Consider the following 24,114-nt stretch of genomic DNA (forward strand, 5'->3'; position numbering starts at 1 on the left):
TGTATTTCCTTCCATAGGAATCCATTGTGTGATTTTCACCAGAAAAGTTTCTAAGTGTCCATTTTTGAAACGTACAAATATTCCTCTAAAATCAGCCGAAATACGAATTCCGATTTACTCACCTGTTGTCAGGAGAGATCCCAGTGCTGCATCTTTTAGAGCAGCACTGACCCTGAAAAGTAATTCTAAGCGTATTTACCAGTAACTTGTATTTCCTTCCATAGGAATCCATTGTGTGGTTTTCACCAGAAAAGTTTCCAAGTGTCCATTTTTTAGACATACAAATATTCCTCTAAAATCACCCGAACTGCGAATTCTGATTTACTCACCTGTTATCAGGAGAAAACCCAGTGCTGCATCTTTTAGACCAGCAATGACCATGAAAAGTAATTCTAAGCGTACTTACCAGTAACTTGTACTTCATTCCATAGGAATCCATTGTGTGGTTTTCACCAGAAAAGTTTCCAAGTGTCAATTTTTTAGACTTACAAATATTCCTCTAAAATCAGTTGAACTACGAATTCCGGTTTACTCACCTGTTATCAGGAGAGATCCCAGTGCTGCATCTTTTAGAGCAGCACTGACCCTAAAAAGTAATTCTAAGTGTATTTACCAGTAACATGTATTTCCTTCCATAGGAATCCATTGTGTGGTTTTCACCAGAAAAGTTTCCAAGTGTCCATTTTTGAAGCGTACAAATATTCCTCTAAAATCACCCGAACTGCGAATTCTGATTTACTCACCTGTTATCAGGAGAGAACCCAGTGCTGCATCTTTTAGAGCAGCACTGACCCTGAAAAGTAATTCTAAGCATATTTACTAGTAACTTTTATTTCCTTCAATAGGAATCCATTGTGAGGTTTTCACCAGAAAAGTTTCCAAATGTCCATTTTTTAGACATACAAATATTCCTCTAAAATCAGTTGAACTACGAATTCCGATTTACTCACCTGATATCAGGAGAAAACCCAGTGCTGCATCTTTTAGACCAGCACTGACCATGAAAATTAATTCTAAGCGTACTTACCAGTAACTTGTACTTCCTTCCATAGGAATCCATTGTGTGGTTTTCACCAGAAAAGTTTCTAAGTGTCCATTTTTGAAACGTACAATTATTCCTCTAAAATCAGCCGAACTACGAATTCTGATTTACTCAACTGTTATCAGGAGAAGACCCAGTGCTGCATCTTTTAGACCAGCACTGACTATGAAAAGTAATTCTAAGCGTATTTACCAGTAACTTGGATTTCCTTCCATAGGAATCCATTGTGTGGTTTTCACCAGAAAAGTTTCTAAGTGTCCATTTTTGAAACGTACAAATATTCCTCTAAAATCAGCCGAAATACGAATTCCGATTTACTCACCTGTTATCAGGAGAGAACCCAGGGCTGCATCTTTTAGCCCAGCACTGACCCTGAAAAGTAATTCTAAGCGTACTTACCAGTAACTTGTATTTCCTTCCATAGGAATCCATTGTGTGGTTTTCACCAGAAAAGTTTCTAAGTGTCCATTTTTGAAACGTACAATTATTCCTCTAAAATCAGCCGAACTACGAATTCTGATTTACTCAACTGTTATCAGGAGAGAACCCAGTGCTGCATCTTTTAGAGCAGCACTGACCCTGAAAACTAATTCTAAGTGTACTTACCAGTAACTTGTATTTCCTTCCTTAGGAATCCATTGTGTGGTTTTCACCAGAAAAGTTTCCAAGTGTCCATTTATGAAACGTACAAATATTCCTCTAAAATCAGCCGAACTACGAATTCCGATTTACTCACCTGTTATCAGGAGAGAACACAGTGCTGAATCTTTTAGAGCAGCACTGACCCTGAAAAGTAATTCTAAGCGTATTTACCAGTAACTTTATTTCCTTCTTAGGAATCCATTGTGTGGTTTTCACCAGAAAAGTTTCCAAGTGTCCATTTTTTAGACTTACAAATATTCCTCCAAAATCAGTTGAACTACGAATTCCGATTTACTCACCTGTTATCAGGAGAGAACCCAGTGCTGCATCTTTTAGAGCAGCACTGAACCTGAAAAGTAATTCTAAGTGTATTTACCAGTAACTTGTATTTCCTTCCATAGGAATCCATTGTGTGGTTTTTACCAGAAAAGTTTCCAAGTGTCCATTTTTGAAACGTACAAATATTCCTCTAAAATCACCCGAACTGCGAATTCTGATTTACTCACCTGTTATCAGGAGAAAACCCAGTGCTGCATCTTTTAGACCAGCAATGACCATGAAAAGTAATTCTAAGCGTACTTACCAGTAACTTGTACTTCATTCCATAGGAATCCATTGTGTGGTTTTCACCAGAAAAGTTTCCAAGTGTCCATTTTTTAGACTTACAAATATTCCTCTAAAATCAGCCGAACTACGAATTCCGATTTACTCACCTGTTATCAGGAGAGAACCCAGTGCTGCATCTTTTAGAGCAGAACTGACCCTGAAAAGTAATTCTAAGCGTACTTACCAGTAACTTGAATTTCCTTCCATAGGAATCCATTGTGTGGTTTTCACCAGAAAAGTTTCCAAGTGTCCATTTTTTAGACTTACAAATATTCCTCTAAAATCAGCCGAACTACGAATTCCGATTTACTCACCTGTTATCAGGAGAGAACCCAGTGCTGCATCTTTTAGAGCAGCACTGGCCCTGAAAAGTAATTCTAAGCATATTTACCAGTAACTTGTATTTCCTTCCATAGGAATCCATTGTGTGGTTTTCACCAGAAAAGTTTCTAAGTGTCCATTTTTGAAACGTACAAATAATCCTCTAAAATCAGACGAAATACGAATTCCGATTTACTCACCTGTTATCAGGAGAGAACCCAGGGCTGCATCTTTTAGCCCAGCACTGACCCTGAAAAGTAATTCTAAGCGTACTTACCAGTAACTTGTATTTCCTTCCATAGGAATCCATTGTGTGGTTTTCACCAGAAAAGTTTCTAAGTGTCCATTTTTGAAACGTACAATTATTCCTCTAAAATCAGCCGAACTACGAATTCTGATTTACTCAACTGTTATCAGGAGAAGACCCAGTGCTGCATCTTTTAGACCAGCACTGACTATGAAAAGTAATTCTAAGCGTACTTACCAGTAACTTGTACTTCCTTCCATAGGAATCCATTGTGTGCTTTTCACCTGAAAAGTTTCTAAGTGTCCATTTTTGAAATGTACAACTATTCCTCTAAAATCAGCCGAACTATGAATTTTGATTTACTCACCTGTTATCAGGAATGAACTCAAGGCTGCATCTTTTAGCCCAGCACTGACCCTGAACAGTAATCCTAATCGTACTTACCAGTAACTTGTATTTCCTTCCATAGGAATCCATTGTGTGGATTTCACCCGAAAAGTTTCTAAGTGTCGATTTTTGAAACGTACAAATATTCCTCTAAAATCACCCGAACTGCGAATTCTGATTTACTCACCTGTTATCAGGAGAAAACCCAGTGCTGCATCTTTTAGACCAGCAATGACCATGAAAAGTAATTCTAAGCGTACTTACCAGTAACTTGTACTTCATTCCATAGGAATCCATTGTGTGGTTTTCACCAGAAAAGTTTCCAAGTGTCCATTTTTTAGACTTACAAATATTCCTCTAAAATCAGCCGAACTACGAATTCCGATTTACTCACCTGTTATCAGGAGAGAACCCAGTGCTGCATCTTTTAGAGCAGAACTGACCCTGAAAAGTAATTCTAAGCGTACTTACCAGTAACTTGAATTTCCTTCCATAAGAATCCATTGTGTGGTTTTCACCAGAAAAGTTTCCAAGTGTCCATTTTTGAAACGTACAAATATTCCTCTAAAATCAGCCGAACTACGAATTCCGATTTACTCACCTGTTATCAGGAGAGAACCCAGTGCTGCATCTTTTAGAGCAGCACTGACCCTGAAAAGTAATTCTAAGCGTATTTACCAGTAACTTGTATTTCCTTCCATAGGAATCCATTGTGTGGTTTTCACCAGAAAAGTTTCCAAGTGTCCATTTTTTAGACTTACAAATATTCCTCTAAAATCAGTTGAACTACGAATTCCGATTTACTCACCTATTATCAGGAGAGAACCCAGTGCTGCATCTTTTAGAGCAGAACTGAACCTGAAAAGTAATTCTAAGCGTACTTACCAGTAACTTGTATTTCCTTCCATAGGAATCCATTGTGTGGTTTTCACCAGAAAAGTTTCCAAGTGTCCATTTTTGAAACGTACAAATATTCCTCTACAATCAGCCAAACTACGAATTCTGATTTACTCACCTATCAGGAGAGAATCCAGTGCTGCATCTTTTAGAGCAGCACTGACTCTGAAAAGTAATTCTAAGCGTATTTACCAGTAACTTGTATTTCCTTCCATAGGAATCCATTGTGTGGTTTTTACCAGAAAAGTTAACAAGTGTCCATTTTTGAAACGTACAAATATTCCTCTAAAATCAGCCGAACTACGAATTCTGATTTACTCACCTGTTATCAGGAGAAGACCCAGTGCTGCATCTTTTAGACCAGCACTGATCCTGAAAAGTAATTCTAAGCGTACTTACCAGTAACTTGTATTTCCTTCCATAGGAATCCACTGTGTGATTTTCACCAGAAAAGTTTCTAAGTGTCCATTTTTGAAATGTACAAATATTCCTCTAAAATCAGCCGAAATACGAATTCCGATTTACTCACCTGTTATCAGGGGAGAACACAGGGCTTCATCTTTTAGCCCAGCACTGACCCTAAAAAGTAATTCTAAGCGTACTTACCAGTAACTTGTATTTCCTTCTATAGGAATCCATTGTGTGGTTTTCACCAGAAAAGTTTCTAAGTGTCCAGTTTTTGAAACGCACAGATATTCCTCTAAAATCAGCCGAACTACGAATTCCGATTTACTCACCTGTTATCAGGAGAGAACCCAGTGCTGCATCTTTTAGAGCAGCACTGACCCTGAAAAGTAATTCTAAGCGTATTTACCAGTAACTTGTATTTCCTTCCATAGGAATCCATTGTGTGGCTTTCACCAGAAAAGTTTCCAAGTGTCAATTTTTTAGACTTACAAATATTCCTCTAAAATCAGTTGAACTACGAATTCCGATTTACTCACCTATTATCAGGAGAGAACCCAGTGCTGCATCTTTTAGAGCAGCACTGACCCTGAAAAGTAATTCTAAGTGTATTTACCAGTAACTTGTATTTCCTTCCATAGGAAATCATTGAGTGGTTTTCACCAGAAAAGATTCCAAGTGTCCATTTTTGAAGCGTACAAATATTCCTCTAAAATCAGCCGAACTACGAATTCTGATTTACTCACCTGTTATCAGGAGAAAACCCAGTGCTGCATCTTTTAGGCCAGCACTGACCATGAAAAGTAATTCTAAGCGTATTTACCAGTAACTTGTATTTCCTTCCATAGGAATCCATTGTGTGGTTTTCACCAGAAAAGTTTCCAAGTGTCCATTTTTTAGACTTACAAATATTCCTCTAAAATCAGTTGAACTACGAATTCCGATTTACTCACCTATTATCAGGAGAGAACCCAGTGCTGCATCTTTTAGAGCAGAACTGAACCTGAAAAGTAATTCTAAGCGTACTTACCAGTAACTTGTATTTCCTTCCATAGGAATCCATTGTGTGGTTTCACCAGAAAAGTTTCCAAGTGTCCATTTTTGAAACGTACAAATATTCCTCTACAATCAGCCAAACTACGAATTCTGATTTACTCACCTGTTATCAGGAGAGAATCCAGTGCTGCATCTTTTAGAGCAGCACTGACTCTGAAAAGTAATTCTAAGCGTATTTACCAGTAACTTGTATTTCCTTCCATAGGAATCCATTGTGTGGTTTTTACCAGAAAAGTTAACAAGTGTCCATTTTTGAAACGTACAAATATTCCTCTAAAATCAGCCGAACTACGAATTCTGATTTACTCACCTGTTATCAGGAGAAGACCCAGTGCTGCATCTTTTAGACCAGCACTGATCCTGAAAAGTAATTCTAAGCGTACTTACCAGTAACTTGTATTTCCTTCCATAGGAATCCATTGTGTGATTTTCACCAGAAAAGTTTCTAAGTGTCCATTTTTGAAACGTACAAATATTCCTCTAAAATCAGCCGAAATACGAATTCCGATTTACTCACCTGTTATCAGGGGAGAACACAGGGCTTCATCTTTTAGCCCAGCACTGACCCTGAAAAGTAATTCTAAGCGTACTTACCAGTAACTTGTATTTCCTTCTATAGGAATCCATTGTGTGGTTTTCACCAGAAAAGTTTCTAAGTGTCCAGTTTTTGAAACGCACAGATATTCCTCTAAAATCAGCCGAACTACGAATTCCGATTTACTCACCTGTTATCAGGAGAGAACCCAGTGCTGCATCTTTTAGAGCAGCACTGACCCTGAAAAGTAATTCTAAGCGTATTTACCAGTAACTTGTATTTCCTTCCATAGGAATCCATTGTGTGGCTTTCACCAGAAAAGTTTCCAAGTGTCAATTTTTTAGACTTACAAATATTCCTCTAAAATCAGTTGAACTACGAATTCCGATTTACTCACCTATTATCAGGAGAGAACCCAGTGCTGCATCTTTTAGAGCAGCACTGACCCTGAAAAGTAATTCTAAGTGTATTTACCAGTAACTTGTATTTCCTTCCATAGGAAATCATTGAGTGGTTTTCACCAGAAAAGTTTCCAAGGGTCCATTTTTGAAGCGTACAAATATTCCTCTAAAATCAGCCGAACTACGAATTCTGATTTACTCACCTGTTATCAGGAGAAAACCCAGTGCTGCATGTTTTAGGCCAGCACTGACCATGAAAAGTAATTCTAAGCGTATTTACCAGTAACTTGTATTTCCTTCCATAGGAATCCATTGTGTGGTTTTCACCAGAAAAGTTTCTAAGTGTCCATTTTTGAAACGTACAAATATTCCTCTAAAATCAGACGAAATACGAATTCCGATTTACTCACCTGTTATCAGGAGAGAACCCAGGGCTGCATCTTTTAGCCCAGCACTGACCCTGAAAAGTAATTCTAAGCGTACTTACCAGTAACTTGTATTTCCTTCCATAGGAATCCATTGTGTGGTTTTCACCAGAAAAGTTTCTAAGTGTCCATTTTTGAAACGTACAATTATTCCTCTAAAATCAGCCGAACTACGAATTCTGATTTTCTCAACTGTTATCAGGAGAAGACCCAGTGCTGCATCTTTTAGACCAGCACTGACTATGAAAAGTAATTCTAAGCGTACTTACCAGTAACTTGTACTTCCTTCCATAGGAATCCATTGTGTGCTTTTCACCTGAAAAGTTTCTAAGTGTCCATTTTTGAAATGTACAACTATTCCTCTAAAATCAGCCGAACTATGAATTTTGATTTACTCACCTGTTATCAGGAATGAACTCAAGGCTGCATCTTTTAGCCCAGCACTGACCCTGAACAGTAATCCTAATCGTACTTACCAGTAACTTGTATTTCCTTCCATAGGAATCCATTGTGTGGATTTCACCCGAAAAGTTTCTAAGTGTCGATTTTTGAAACGTACAAATATTCCTCTAAAATCACCCGAACTGCGAATTCTGATTTACTCACCTGTTATCAGGAGAAAACCCAGTGCTGCATCTTTTAGACCAGCAATGACCATGAAAAGTAATTCTAAGCGTACTTACCAGTAACTTGTACTTCATTCCATAGGAATCCATTGTGTGGTTTTCACCAGAAAAGTTTCCAAGTGTCCATTTTTTAGACTTACAAATATTCCTCTAAAATCAGCCGAACTACGAATTCCGATTTACTCACCTGTTATCAGGAGAGAACCCAGTGCTGCATCTTTTAGAGCAGAACTGACCCTGAAAAGTAATTCTAAGCGTACTTACCAGTAACTTGAATTTCCTTCCATAGGAATCCATTGTGTGGTTTTCACCAGAAAAGTTTCCAAGTGTCCATTTTTGAAACGTACAAATATTCCTCTAAAATCAGCCGAACTACGAATTCCGATTTACTCACCTGTTATCAGGAGAGAACCCAGTGCTGCATCTTTTAGAGCAGCACTGACCCTGAAAAGTAATTCTAAGCGTATTTACCAGTAACTTGTATTTCCTTCCATAGGAATCCATTGTGTGGTTTTCACCAGAAAAGTTTCCAAGTGTCCATTTTTTAGACTTACAAATATTCCTCTAAAATCAGTTGAACTACGAATTCCGATTTACTCACCTATTATCAGGAGAGAACCCAGTGCTGCATCTTTTAGAGCAGAACTGAACCTGAAAAGTAATTCTAAGCGTACTTACCAGTAACTTGTATTTCCTTCCATAGGAATCCATTGTGTGGTTTTCACCAGAAAAGTTTCCAAGTGTCCATTTTTGAAACGTACAAATATTCCTCTACAATCAGCCAAACTACGAATTCTGATTTACTCACCTATCAGGAGAGAATCCAGTGCTGCATCTTTTAGAGCAGCACTGACTCTGAAAAGTAATTCTAAGCGTATTTACCAGTAACTTGTATTTCCTTCCATAGGAATCCATTGTGTGGTTTTTACCAGAAAAGTTAACAAGTGTCCATTTTTGAAACGTACAAATATTCCTCTAAAATCAGCCGAACTACGAATTCTGATTTACTCACCTGTTATCAGGAGAAGACCCAGTGCTGCATCTTTTAGACCAGCACTGATCCTGAAAAGTAATTCTAAGCGTACTTACCAGTAACTTGTATTTCCTTCCATAGGAATCCATTGTGTGATTTTCACCAGAAAAGTTTCTAAGTGTCCATTTTTGAAACGTACAAATATTCCTCTAAAATCAGCCGAAATACGAATTCCGATTTACTCACCTGTTATCAGGGGAGAACACAGGGCTTCATCTTTTAGCCCAGCACTGACCCTGAAAAGTAATTCTAAGCGTACTTACCAGTAACTTGTATTTCCTTCTATAGGAATCCATTGTGTGGTTTTCACCAGAAAAGTTTCTAAGTGTCCAGTTTTTGAAACGCACAGATATTCCTCTAAAATCAGCCGAACTACGAATTCCGATTTACTCACCTGTTATCAGGAGAGAACCCAGTGCTGCATCTTTTAGAGCAGCACTGACCCTGAAAAGTAATTCTAAGCGTATTTACCAGTAACTTGTATTTCCTTCCATAGGAATCCATTGTGTGGCTTTCACCAGAAAAGTTTCCAAGTGTCAATTTTTTAGACTTACAAATATTCCTCTAAAATCAGTTGAACTACGAATTCCGATTTACTCACCTATTATCAGGAGAGAACCCAGTGCTGCATCTTTTAGAGCAGCACTGACCCTGAAAAGTAATTCTAAGTGTATTTACTAGTAACTTGTATTTCCTTCCATAGGAAATCATTGAGTGGTTTTCACCAGAAAAGATTCCAAGTGTCCATTTTTGAAGCGTACAAATATTCCTCTAAAATCAGCCGAACTACGAATTCTGATTTACTCACCTGTTATCAGGAGAAAACCCAGTGCTGCATCTTTTAGGCCAGCACTGACCATGAAAAGTAATTCTAAGCGTATTTACCAGTAACTTGTATTTCCTTCCATAGGAATCCATTGTGTGGTTTTCACCAGAAAAGTTTCCAAGTGTCCATTTTTTAGACTTACAAATATTCCTCTAAAATCAGTTGAACTACGAATTCCGATTTACTCACCTGTTATCAGGAGAAAACCTAGTGCTGCATCTTTTAGGCCAGCACTGACCATGAAAAGTAATTCTAAGCGTATTTACCAGTAACTTGTATTTCCTTCCATAGGAATCCATTGTGTGGTTTTCACCAGAAAAGTTTCTAAGTGTCCATTTTTGAAACGTACAAATATTCCTCTAAAATCAGCCGAACTACGAATTCCGATTTACTCACCTGTTATCAGGAGAGAACCCAGTGCTGCATCTTTTAGAGCAGAACTGACCCTGAAAAGTAATTCTAAGCGTACTTACCAGTAACTTGAATTTCCTTCCATAGGAATCCATTGTGTGGTTTTCACCAGAAAAGTTTCCAAGTGTCCATTTTTGAAACGTACAAATATTCCTCTAAAATCAGCCGAACTACGAATTCCGATTTACTCACCTGTTATCAGGAGAGAACCCAGTGCTGTGTCTTTTAGAGCAGCACTGACCCTGAAAAGTAATTCTAAGCGTATTTACCAGTAACTTGTATTTCCTTCCATAGGAATCCATTGTGTGGTTTTCACCAGAAAAGTTTCCAAGTGTCCATTTTTGAAACGTACAAATATTCCTCTACAATCAGCCAAACTACGAATTCCGATTTACTCACCTATTATCAGGAGAGAACCCAGTGCTGCATCTTTTAGAGCAGAACTGAACCTGAAAAGTAATTCTAAGCGTACTTACCAGTAACTTGTATTTCCTTCCATAGGAATCCATTGTGTGGTTTCACCAGAAAAGTTTCCAAGTGTCCATTTTTGAAACGTACAAATATTCCTCTACAATCAGCCAAACTACGAATTCTGATTTACTCACCTGTTATCAGGAGAGAATCCAGTGCTGCATCTTTTAGAGCAGCACTGACTCTGAAAAGTAATTCTAAGCGTATTTACCAGTAACTTGTATTTCCTTCCATAGGAATCCATTGTGTGGTTTTTACCAGAAAAGTTAACAAGTGTCCATTTTTGAAACGTAAAAATATTCCTCTAAAATTAGCCGAACTACGAATTCTGATTTACTCACCTGTTATCAGGAGAAGACCCAGTGCTGCATCTTTTAGACCAGCACTGATCCTGAAAAGTAATTCTAAGCGTACTTACCAGTAACTTGTATTTCCTTCCATAGGAATCCATTGTGTGATTTTCACCAGAAAAGTTTCTAAGTGTCCATTTTTGAAACGTACAAATATTCCTCTAAAATCAGCCGAAATACGAATTCCGATTTACTCACCTGTTATCAGGGGAGAACACAGGGCTTCATCTTTTAGCCCAGCACTGACCCTGAAAAGTAATTCTAAGCGTACTTACCAGTAACTTGTATTTCCTTCTATAGGAATCCATTGTGTGGTTTTCACCAGAAAAGTTTCTAAGTGTCCAGTTTTTGAAACGCACAGATATTCCTCTAAAATCAGCCGAACTACGAATTCCGATTTACTCACCTGTTATCAGGAGAGAACCCAGTGCTGCATCTTTTAGAGCAGCACTGACCCTGAAAAGTAATTCTAAGCGTATTTACCAGTAACTTGTATTTCCTTCCATAGGAATCCATTGTGTGGTTTTCACCAGAAAAGTTTCCAAGTGTCCATTTTTTAGACTTACAAATATTCCTCTAAAATCAGTTGAACTACGAATTCCGATTTACTCACCTATTATCAGGAGAGAACCCAGTGCTGCATCTTTTAGAGCAGAACTGAACCTGAAAAGTAATTCTAAGGGTACTTACCAGTAACTTGTATTTCCTTCCATAGGAATCCATTGTGTGGTTTTCACCATAAAAGTTTCCAAGTGTCCATTTTTGAAACGTACAAATATTCCTCTACAATCAGCCAAACTACGAATTCTGATTTACTCACCTGTTATCAGGAGAGAATCCAGTGCTGCATCTTTTAGAGCAGCACTGACTCTGAAAAGTAATTCTAAGCGTATTTACCAGTAACTTGTATTTCCTTCCATAGGAATCCATTGTGTGGTTTTTACCAGAAAAGTTAACAAGTGTCCATTTTTGAAACGTACAAATATTCCTCTAAAATCAGCCGAACTACGAATTCTGATTTACTCACCTGTTATCAGGAGAAGACCCAGTGCTGCATCTTTTAGACCAGCACTGATCCTGAAAAGTAATTCTAAGCGTACTTACCAGTAACTTGTATTTCCTTCCATAGGAATCCATTGTGTGGTTTTCACCAGAAAAGTTTCCAAGTGTCTATTTTTGAAACGTACAAATACTCCTCTAAAATCAGCCGAACTACGAATTCCGATTTACTCACCTGTTATCAGGAGAGAACCCAGTGCTGCATCTTTTAGAGCAGCACTGACCCTGAAAAGTAATTCTAAGCGTATTTACCAGTAACTTGTATTTCCTTCCATAGGAATCCATTGTGTTGTTTTCACCAGAAAATTTTCCAAGTGTCCATTTTTGAAGCGTACAAATATTCCTCTAAAATCAGCCGAACTACGAATTCTGATTTACTCACCTGTTATCAGGAGAAAACCCAGTGCTGCATCTTTTAGACCAGCACTGACTATGAAAAGTAATTCTAAGCGTACTTACCAGTAACTTGTACTTCCTTCCATGGGAATCCATTGTGTGATTTTCACCAGAAAAGTTTCTAAGTGTCCATTTTTGAAACGTACAAATATTCCTCTAAAATCAGACGAAATACGAATTCCGATTTACTCACCTGTTATCAGGAGAGAACCCAGGGCTGCATCTTTTAGCCCAGCACTGACCCTGAAAAGTAATTCTAAGCGTACTTACCAGTAACTTGTATTTCCTTCCATAGGAATCCATTGTGTGGTTTTCACCAGAAAAGTTTCTAAGTGTCCATTTTTGAAACGTACAATTATTCCTCTAAAATCAGCCGAACTACGAATTCTGATTTACTCAACTGTTATCAGGAGAAGACCCAGTGCTGCATCTTTTAGACCAGCACTGACTATGAAAAGTAATTCTAAGCGTACTTACCAGTAACTTGTACTTCCTTCCATAGGAATCCATTGTGTGCTTTTCACCTGAAAAGTTTCTAAGTGTCCATTTTTGAAATGTACAACTATTCCTCTAAAATCAGCCGAACTATGAATTTTGATTTACTCACCTGTTATCAGGAATGAACTCAAGGCTGCATCTTTTAGCCCAGCACTGACCCTGAAAAGTAATCCTAATCGTACTTACCAGTAACTTGTATTTCCTTCCATAGGAATCCATTGTGTGGATTTTACCCGAAAAGTTTCTAAGTGTCGATTTTTGAAACGTACAAATATTCCTCTAAAATCACCCGAACTGCGAATTCTGATTTACTCACCTGTTATCAGGAGAAAACCCAGTGCTGCATCTTTTAGACCAGCAATGACCATGAAAAGTAATTCTAAGCGTACTTACCAGTAACTTGTACTTCATTCCATAGGAATCCATTGTGTGGTTTTCACCAGAAAAGTTTCCAAGTGTCCATTTTTTAGACTTACAAATATTCCTCTAAAATCAGCCGAACTACGAATTCCGATTTACTCACCTGTTATCAGGAGATAACCCAGTGCTGCATCTTTTAGAGCAGAACTGACCCTGAAAAGTAATTCTAAGCGTACTTACCAGTAACTTGAATTTCCTTCCTTAGGAATCCATTGTGTGGTTTTCACCAGAAAAGTTTCCAAGTGTCCATTTTTGAAACGTACAAATATTCCTCTAAAATCAGCCGAACTACGAATTCCGATTTACTCACCTGTTATCAGGAGAGAACCCAGTGCTGCATCTTTTAGAGCAGAGCTGACCCTGAAAAGTAATTCTAAGCTTATTTACCAGTAACTTGTATTTCCTTCCATAGGAATCCATTGTGTGGTTTTCACCAGAAAAGTTTCCAAGTGTCCATTTTTTAGACTTACAAATATTCCTCTAAAATCAGTTGAACTACGAATTCCGATTTACTCACCTATTATCAGGAGAGAACCCAGTGCTGCATCTTTTAGAGCAGAACTGAACCTGAAAAGTAATTCTAAGCGTACTTACCAGTAACTTCTATTTCCTTCCATAGGAATCCATTGTGTGGTTTTCACCAGAAAAGTTTCCAAGTGTCCATTTTTGAAACGTACAAATATTCCTCTACAATCAGCCAAACTACGAATTCTGATTTACTCACCTGTTATCAGGAGAGAATCCAGTGCTGCATCTTTTAGAGCAGCACTGACCCTGAAAAGTAATTCTAAGTGTATTTACCAGTAACTTGTATTTCCTTCCATAGGAAATCATTGAGTGGTTTTCACCAGAAAAGTTTCCAAGTGTCCATTTTTGAAACGTACAAATATTCCTCTAAAATCAGCCGAACTACGAATTCTGATTTACTCACCTGTTATCAGGAGAAAACCCAGTGCTGCATCTTTTAGGCCAGCACTGACCATGAAAAGTAATTCTAAGCGTACTTACCAGTAACTTGTACTTCATTCCATAGGAATCCATTGTGTGGTTTTCACCAGAAAAGTTTCTAAGTGTCCATTTTTGAAACGTACAAATATTCCTCTAAAATCAGCCGAAATACGAATTCCTGTTTACTCACCTGTTATCAGGAGAGAACCCAGAGCTGCATCTTTTAGCCCAGCACTGACCCTGAAAAGTAATTCTAAGCGTACTTACCAGTAATTTGTATTTCCTTCCATAAGAATCCATTATGTGGGTTTCACCAGAAAAGTTTCCAAGTGTCCATTTTGAAACGTACAACTATTCCTCTAAAATCAGCCGAACTATGAATTTTGATTTACTCACCTGTTATCAGGAATGAACTGAAGGCTGCATCTTTTAGCCCAGCACTGACCCTGAAAAGTAATCCTAATCGTACTTACTAGTAACTTGTATTTCCTTCCATAGTTATCCATTGTGTTGTTTTCACCAGAAAAGTTTCTAAGTGTCCATTTTTGAAACGTACAAATATTCCTCTAAGATCAGCCGAACTACAAATTCCAATTTACTCACCTGTTATCAGGAGAGAACCCAGTGCTGCATCTATTAGAGAAGCACTGACCCTGAAAAGTAATTCTAAGCGTACTTACCAGTAACTTGTATTTCCTTCCTTAGGAATCCATTGTGTGGTTTTCACCAGAAAAGGTCCAAGTGTCCATTTATGAAACGTACAAATATTCCTCTAAAATCAGCCGAACTACGAATTCCGATTTACTCACCTGTTATCAGGAGAGAACCCAGTGCTGCATCTTTTAGAGCAGCACTGACCCTGAAAAGTAATTCTAAGCGTATTTACCAGTAACTTGTATTTCCTTCCATAGGAATACATTGTGTGGTTTTCACCAGAAAAGTTTCCAAGTGTCCATTTTTTAGACTTACAAATATTCCTCTAAAATCAGTTGAACTACGAATTCCGATTTACTCACCTGATATCAGGAGAAAACCCAGTGCTGCATCTTTTAGACCAGCACTGACCATGAAAAGTAATTCTAAGCGTACTTACCAGTAACTTGTACTTCCTTCCATAGGAATCCATTGTGTGGTTTTCACCAGAAAAGTTTCCAAGTGTCCATTTTTGAAACGTACAAATATTCCTCTAAAATCAGCCGAAATACGACTTCTGATTTACTCACCTGTCATCAGGAGAGAACCCAGGGCTGCATCTTTTAGCCCAGCACTGACCCTGAAAAGTAATTCTAAGTGTACTTACCAGTAACTTGTATTTCCTTCCATAGGAATCCATTGTGTGGTTTTCACCAGAAAAGTTTCTAAGTGTCCATTTTTGAAACGTACAAATATTCCTCTAAAATCAGCCGAACTACGAATTCTGATTTACTCACCTGTTATCAGGAGAGAAACCAGTGCTGCATCTTTGAGAGCAGCACTGACCCTGAAAAGTAATTCTAAGCGTATTTACCAGTACCTTGTATTTCCTTCCATAGGAATCCATTGTCTGGTTTTCACCAGAAAATTTTCTAAGTGTCCATTTTTGAAACGTACAAATATTCCTCTAAAATCAGCCGAAATATGAATTCCGATTTACTCACCTGTTATCAGGACAAAACCCAGTGCTGCATCTTTTAGACCAGCACTGACTATGAAAAGTAATCCTAATCATACTTACCAGTAACTTGTATTTCCTTCCATAGGAATCCATTGTGTGGATTTCACCAGAAAATTTTCTAAGTGTCCATTTTTGAAACGTACAAATATTCCTCTAAAATCAGCCGAAATACGAATTCCGATTTACTCACCTGTTAGCAGGAGAGAACCCAGGGCTGCATCTTTTAGCCCAGCACTGACCCTGAAAAGTAATTCTAAGCGTACTTACCAGTAACTTGTATTTCCTTCCATAGGAATCCATTGTGTGGTTTTCACCAGAAAAGTTTCCAAGTGTCCATTTTGGAAGCGTACAAATATTCCTCTATAATCAGCCGAACTACGAATTCTGATTTACTCACCTGTTATCAGGAATGAACTCAAGGCTGCATCTTTTAGCCCAGCACTGACCCTGAAAAGTAATCCTAATCGTACTTACCAGTAACTTGTATTTCCTTCCATAGGAATCCATTGTGTGGATTTCACCAGAAAAGTTTCTAAGTGACCATTTTTGAAACGTACAAATATTCCTCTAAAATCAGCCGAACTACGAATTCCAATTTACTCACCTGTTATCAGGAGAGAACCCAGTGCTGCATCTTTTAGAGCAGCACTGACCCTGAAAAGTAATTCTAAGCGTACTTACCAGTAACTTGTATTTCCATCCTTAGGAATATATTGTGTGGTTTTCACCAGAAAAGTTTCCAAGTGTCCATTTATGAAACGTACAAATATTCCTCTAAAATCAGCCAAACTATGAATTCCGATTTACTCACCTGTTATCAGGAGAGAACCCAGTGCTGCATCTTTTAGAGCAGCACTGACCCTGAAAATTAATTCTAAGCGTATTTACCAGTAACTTGTATTTCCTTCCATAGGAATCCATTGTGTGGTTTTCACCAGAAAAGTTTCCAAGTGTCCATTTTTTAGACTTACAAATATTCCTCTAAAATCAGTTGAACTACGAATTCCGGTTTACTCACCTGTTATCAGGAGAGAACCCAGTGCTGCATCTTTTAGAGCAGCACTGACCCTGAAAAGTAATTCTAAGTGTATTTACCAGTAACTTGTATTTCCTTCCATAGGAATCCATTGTGTGGTTTTCACCAGAAAAGTTTCCAAGTGTCCATTTTTGAAGCGTACAAATATTCCTCTAAAATCACCCGAACTGCGAATTCTGATTTACTCACCTGTTATCAGGAGAAAACCCAGTGCTGCATCTTTTAGACCAGCACTGACCATGAAAAGTAATTCTAAGCGTACTTACCAGTAACTTGTACTTCTTTCCATAGGAATCCATTGTGTGGTTTTCACCAGAAAAGTTTCTAAGTGTCCATTTTTGAAACGTACAAATATTCCTCTAAAATCAGCCGAACTACGAATTCCGATTTACTCACCTGTTATCAGGAGAGAACCCAGTGCTGCATCTTTTAGAGCAGCACTGACCCTGAAAAGTAATTCTAAGCGTATTTACCAGTACCTTGTATATCCTTCCATAGGAATCCATTGTCTGGTTTTCACCAGAAAATTTTCCAAGTGTCCATTTTTGAAGCGTACAAATATTCCTCTAAAATCAGCTGAACTACGAATTCTGATTTACTCACCTGTTATCAGGACAAAACCCAGTGCTGCATCTTTTAGACCAGCACTGACTATGAAAAGTAATCCTAATCATACTTACCAGTAACTTGTATTTCCTTCCATAGGAATCCATTGTGTGGATTTCACCAGAAAAGTTTCCAAGTGTCCATTTTTGAAACGTACAAATATTCCTCTAAAATCAGCCGAAATACGACTTCTGATTTACTCACCTGTCATCAGGAGAGAACCCAGGGCTGCATCTTTTAGCCCAGCACTGACCCTGAAAAGTAATTCTAAGTGTACTTACCAGTAACTTGTATTTCCTTCCATAGGAATCCATTGTGTGGTTTTCACCAGAAAAGTTTCTAAGTGTCCATTTTTGAAACGTACAAATATTCCTCTAAAATCAGCCGAACTACGAATTCTGATTTACTCACCTGTTATCAGGAGAGAAACCAGTGCTGCATCTTTGAGAGCAGCACTGACCCTGAAAAGTAATTCTAAGCGTACTTACCAGTAACTTGTATTTCCATCCTTAGGAATCCATTGTGTGGTTTTCACCAGAAAAGTTTCCATGTGTCCATTTTTGAAGCGTACAAATATTCCTCTAAAATCAGCCGAACTACGAATTCTGATTTACTCACCTGTTATCAGGAGAAAACCCAGTGCTGCATCTTTTAGACCAGCACTGACCCTGAAAAGTAATTCTAAGCATACTTACCAGTAACTTGTATTTCCTTCCATAGGAATCCATTGTGTGGGTTTCACCAGAAAAGTTTCCAAGTGTCCATTTTGAAACGTACAACTATTCCTCTAAATCAGCCGAACTATGAATTTTGATTTACTCACCTGTTATCAGGAATGAACTCAAGGCTGCATCTTTTAGCCCAGCACTGACCCTGAAAAGTAATCCTAATCGTACTTACCAGTAACTTGTATTTCCTTCCATAGGAATCCATTGTGTGGATTTCACCAGAAAAGTTTCTAAGTGACCATTTTTGAAACGTACAAATATTCCTCTAAAATCAGCCGAACTACGAATTCCAATTTACTCACCTGTTATCAGGAGAGAACCCAGTGCTGCATCTTTTAGAGCAGCACTGACCCTGAAAAGTAATTCTAAGCGTACTTACCAGTAACTTGTATTTCCATCCTTAGGAATCCATTGTGTGGTTTTCACCAGAAAAGTTTCCAAGTGTCCATTTATGAAACGTACAAATATTCCTCTAAAATCAGCCGAACTATGAATTCCGATTTACTCACCTGTTATCAGGAGAGAACCCAGTGCTGCATCTTTTAGAGCAGCACTGACCCTGAAAATTAATTCTAAGCGTATTTACCAGTAACTTGTATTTCCTTCCATAGGAATCCATTGTGTGGTTTTCACCAGAAAAGTTTCCAAGTGTCCATTTTTTAGACTTACAAATATTCCTCTAAAATCAGTTGAACTACGAATTCCGGTTTACTCACCTGTTATCAGGAGAGAACCCAGTGCTGCATCTTTTAGAGCAGCACTGACCCTGAAAAGTAATTCTAAGTGTATTTACCAGTAACTTGTATTTCCTTCCATAGGAATCCATTGTGTGGTTTTCACCAGAAAAGTTTCCAAGTGTCCATTTTTGAAGCGTACAAATATTCCTCTAAAATCACCCGAACTGCGAATTCTGATTTACTCACCTGTTATCAGGAGAAAACCCAGTGCTGCATCTTTTAGACCAGCACTGACCATGAAAAGTAATTCTAAGCGTACTTACCAGTAACTTGTACTTCTTTCCATAGGAATCCATTGTGTGGTTTTCACCAGAAAAGTTTCTAAGTGTCCATTTTTGAAACGTACAAATATTCCTCTAAAATCAGCCGAACTACGAATTCCGATTTACTCACCTGTTATCAGGAGAGAACCCAGTGCTGCATCTTTTAGAGCAGCACTGACCCTGAAAAGTAATTCTAAGCGTATTTACCAGTACCTTGTATTTCCTTCCATAGGAATCCATTGTCTGGTTTTCACCAGAAAATTTTCCAAGTGTCCATTTTTGAAGCGTACAAATATTCCTCTAAAATCAGCTGAACTACGAATTCTGATTTACTCACCTGTTATCAGGACAAAACCCAGTGCTGCATCTTTTAGACCAGCACTGACTATGAAAAGTAATCCTAATCATACTTACCAGTAACTTGTATTTCCTTCCATAGGAATCCATTGTGTGGATTTCACCAGAAAAGTTTCCAAGTGTCCATTTTTGAAACGTACAAATATTCCTCTAAAATCAGCCGAAATACGAATTCCTGTTTACTCACCTGTTATCAGGAGAGAACCCAGAGCTGCATCTTTTAGCCCAGCACTGACCCTGAAAAGTAATTCTAAGCGTACTTACCAGTAATTTGTATTTCCTTCCATAGGAATCCATTATGTGGGTTTCACCAGAAAAGTTTCCAAGTGTCCATTTTGAAACATACAACTATTCCTCTAAAATCAGCCGAACTATGAATTTTGATTTACTCATCTGTTATCAGGAATGAACTCAAGGCTGCATCTTTTAGCCCAGCACTGACCCTGAAAAGTAATCCTAATCGTACTTACTAGTAACTTGTATTTCCTTCCATAGTTATCCATTGTGTTGTTTTCACCAGAAAAGTTTCTAAGTGTCCATTTTTGAAACGTACAAATATTCCTCTAAGATCAGCCGAACTACAAATTCCAATTTACTCACCTGTTATCAGGAGAGAACCCAGTTCTGCATCTATTAGAGAAGCACTGACCCTGAAAAGTAATTCTAAGTGTACTTACCAGTAACTTGTATTTCCTTCCATAGGAATCCATTGTGTGGTTTTCACCAGAAAAGTTTCTAAGTGTCCATTTTTGAAACGTACAAATATTCCTCTAAAATCAGTCGAAATACGACTTCTGATTTACTCACCTGTCATCAGGAGAGAACCCAGGGCTGCATCTTTTAGCCCAGCACTGACCCTGAAAAGTAATTCTAAGTGTACTTACCAGTAACTTGTATTTCCTTCCATAGGAATCCATTGTGTGGTTTTCACCAGAAAAGTTTCTAAGTGTCCATTTTTGAAATGTACAAATATTCCTCTAAAATCAGCCGAAATACGAATTCCGATTTACTCACCTGTTAGCAGGAGAGAACCCAGGGCTGCATCTTTTAGCCCAGCACTGACCCTGAAAAGTAATTCTAAGCGTACTTACCAGTAACTTGTATTTCCTTCCATAGGAATCCATTGTGTGGTTTTCACCAGAAAAGTTTCCAAGTGTCCATTTTGGAAGTGTACAAATATTCCTCTAAAATCAGCCGAACTACGAATTCTGATTTACTCACCTGTTATCAGGAATGAACTCAAGGCTGCATCTTTTAGCCCAGCACTGACCCTGAAAAGTAATCCTAATTGTACTTACCAGTAACTTGTATTTCCTTCCATAGGAATCCATTGTGTGGATTTCACCAGAAAAGTTTCTAAGTGACCATTTTTGAAACGTACAAATATTCCTCTAAAATCAGCCGAACTACGAATTCCAATTTACTCACCTGTTATCAGGAGAGAACCCAGTGCTGCATCTTTTAGAGCAGCACTGACCCTGAAAAGTAATTCTAAGCGTACTTACCAGTAACTTGTATTTCCATCCTTAGGAATCCATTGTGTGGTTTTCACCAGAAAAGTTTCCCAGTGTCCATTTATGAAACGTACAAATATTCCTCTAAAATCAGCCGAACTACCAATTCCGATTTACTCACCTGTTATCAGGAGAGAACCCAGTGCTGCATCTTTTAGAGCAGCACTGACCCTGAAAATTAATTTTAAGCGTATTTACCAGTAACTTGTATTTCCTTCCATAGGAATCCATTGTGTGGTTTTCACCAGAAAAGTTTCCAAGTGTCCATTTTTTAGACTTACAAATATTCCTCTAAAATCAGTTGAACTACGAATTCCGGTTTACTCACCTGTTATCAGGAGAGAACCCAGTGCTGCATCTTTTAGAGCAGCACTGACCCTGAAAAGTAATTCTAAGTGTATTTACCAGTAACTTGTATTTCCTTCTATAGGAATCCATTGTGTGGTTTTCACCAGAAAAGTTTCCAAGTGTCCATTTTTGAAGCGTACAAATATTCCTCTAAAATCACCCGAACTGCGAATTCTGATTTACTCACCTGTTATCAGGAGAAAACCCAGTGCTGCATCTTTTAGACCAGCACTGACCATGAAAAGTAATTCTAAGCGTACTTACCAGTAACTTGTATTTCCTTCCATAGGAATCCATTGTGTGGTTTTCACCAGAAAAGTTTCAAGTGTCCATTTTTGAAGCATACAAATATTCCTCTAAAATCACCCGAACTGCGAATTCTGATTTACTCACCTGTTATCAGGAGAAAACCCAGTGCTGCATCTTTTAGGCCAGCACTGACCATGAAAAGTAATTATACGCGTACTTACCAGTAGCTTGTACTTCCTTCCATAGGAATCCATTGTGTGGTTTTCACCAGAAAAGTTTCCAAATGTCCATTTTTTAGACTTACAAATATTCCTCTAAAATCAGTTGAACTACGAATTCCGATTTACTCACCTGATATCAGGAGAAAACCCAGTGCTGCATCTTTTAGACCAGCACTGACCATGAAAAGTAATTCTAAGCGTACTTACCAGTAACTTGTACTTCCTTCCATAGGAATCCATTGTGTGGTTTTCACCAGAACAGTTTCTAAGTGTCCATTTTTGAAACGTACAAATATTCCTCTAAAATCAGCCGAAATACGACTTCTGATTTACTCACCTGTCATCAGGAGAGAACCCAGGGCTGCATCTTTTAGCCCAGCACTGACCCTGAAAAGTAATTCTAAGTGTACTTACCAGTAACTTGTATTTCCTTCCATAGGAATCCATTGTGTGGTTTTCACCAGAAAAGTTTCTAAGTGTCCATTTTTTAAATGTACAAATATTCCTCTAAAATCAGCCGAAATACGAATTCCGATTTACTCACCTGTTAGCAGGAGAGAACCCAGGGCTACATCTTTTAGCCCAGCACTGACCCTGAAAAGTAATTCTAAGCGTACTTACCAGTAACTTGTTTTTCCTTCCATAGGAATCCATTGTGTGGTTTTCACCAGAAAAGTTTCCAAGTGTCCATTTTGGAAGTGTACAAATATTCCTCTAAAATCAGCCGAACTACGAATTCTGATTTACTCACCTGTTATCAGGAATGAACTCAAGGCTGCATCTTTTAGCCCAGCACTGACCCTGAAAAGTAATCCTAATTGTACTTACCAGTAACTTGTATTTCCTTCCATAGGAATCCATTGTGTGGATTTCACCAGAAAAGTTTCTAAGTGACCATTTTTGAAACGTACAAATATTCCTCTAAAATCAGCCGAACTACGAATTCCAATTTACTCACCTGTTATCAGGAGAGAACCCAGTGCTGCATCTTTTAGAGCAGCACTGACCCTGAAAAGTAATTCTAAGCGTACTTACCAGTAACTTGTATTTCCATCCTTAGGAATCCATTGTGTGGTTTTCACCAGAAAAGTTTCCAAGTGTCCATTTATGAAACGTACAAATATTCCTCTAAAATCAGCCGAACTACCAATTCCGATTTACTCACCTGTTATCAGGAGAGAACCCAGTGCTGCATCTTTTAGAGCAGCACTGACCCTGAAAATTAATTCTAAGCGTATTTACCAGTAACTTGTATTTCCTTCCATAGGAATCCATTGTGTGGTTTTCACCAGAAAAGTTTCCAAGTGTCCATTTTTTAGACTTACAAATATTCCTCTAAAATCAGTTGAACTACGAATTCCGGTTTACTCACCTGTTATCAGGAGAGAACCCAGTGCTGCATCTTTTAGAGCAGCACTGACCCTGAAAAGTAATTCTAAGTGTATTTACCAGTAACTTGTAATTCCTTCTATAGGAATCCATTGTGTGGTTTTCACCAGAAAAGTTTCCAAGTGTCCATTTTTGAAGCGTACAAATATTCCTCTAAAATCACCCGAACTGCGAATTCTGATTTACTCACCTGTTATCAGGAGAAAACCCAGTGCTGCATCTTTTAGACCAGCACTGACCATGAAAAGTAATTCTAAGCGTACTTACCAGTAACTTGTACTTCCTTCCATAGGAATCCATTGTGTTGTTTTCACCAGAAAAGTTTCTAAGTGTTCATTTTTGAAACGTACAAATATTCCTCTAAAATCAGCCGAACTACGAATTCCGATTTACTCACCTGTTATCAGGAGAGAACCCAGTGCTGCATCTTTTAGCCTAGCACTGACCCTGAAAAGTAATTCTCAGCGTACTTACCAGTAACTTGTATTTCCTTCCTTAAGAATCCATTGTGTGGTTTTCACCAGAAAAGTTTCCAAGTGTCCATTTATGAAACGTACAAATATTCCTCTAAAATCAGCCAAACTACGAATTCCGATTTACTCACCTGTTATCAGGAGAGAACCCAGTGCTGCATCTTTTAGCCTAGCACTGACCCTGAAAAGTATTTCTAAGCGTACTTACCAGTAACTTGTATTATCTTCCATAGGAATCCATTGTGTGGTTTTCACCAGAAAAGTTTCTAAGTGTCCATTTTTGAAACGTACAAATATTCCTCTAAAATCAGCCGAAATGCGAATTCCGATATACTCACCTGTTATCAGGAGAGAACCCAGGGCTGCATCTTTTAGCCCAGCTCTGACCCTGAACAGTAATTCTAAGCGTACTTACCAGTAACCTGTATTTCCTTCCATAGGAATCCATTGTGTGGTTTTCACCAGAAAAGTTTCTAAGTGTCCATTTTTGAAACGTACAAATATTCCTCTAAAATCAGCCGAACTACGAATTCCGAT

Source organism: Triturus cristatus, chromosome 1_1, assembly GCF_964204655.1.
Source record: "Triturus cristatus chromosome 1_1, aTriCri1.1, whole genome shotgun sequence".
In the NCBI taxonomy this organism is placed as follows: domain Eukaryota; kingdom Metazoa; phylum Chordata; class Amphibia; order Caudata; family Salamandridae; genus Triturus; species Triturus cristatus.